The sequence below is a fragment of the Micropterus dolomieu genome, linkage group LG23 (assembly GCF_021292245.1).
Source record: "Micropterus dolomieu isolate WLL.071019.BEF.003 ecotype Adirondacks linkage group LG23, ASM2129224v1, whole genome shotgun sequence".
NCBI lineage: Eukaryota > Metazoa > Chordata > Actinopteri > Centrarchiformes > Centrarchidae > Micropterus > Micropterus dolomieu.
Window position 1 is genome coordinate 14198008 of NC_060172.1, and position 307 is coordinate 14198314.

The window sequence follows — 307 nt, forward strand, 5'->3', positions numbered from 1 at the left end:
TGCACCAGGCTGCCGGGATCTGGCTAAATCCCAAGCTCTGTATAAATAAATCTCCCTTCCTTTGGAAGCTTTGGTTGCAAAAAGGGATTAGGGTGCTCGGTGACTTGTACCAGGATGGGACATTAAAGTCTTTTGAGGCACTTAGTCAGGAATTTGACTTACCACGTAATCAACAGTGGAAGTATTTTCAGTTAAGACACCTACTGGTGCAGGTCTTCGGCTCCCCTTCAGTAGTCCCACCGAGCGGTGACATGTTGGAGAAGGTTCTAACAATCTATGGGCGTGGCCATGAAGCCTCTGCCTACTA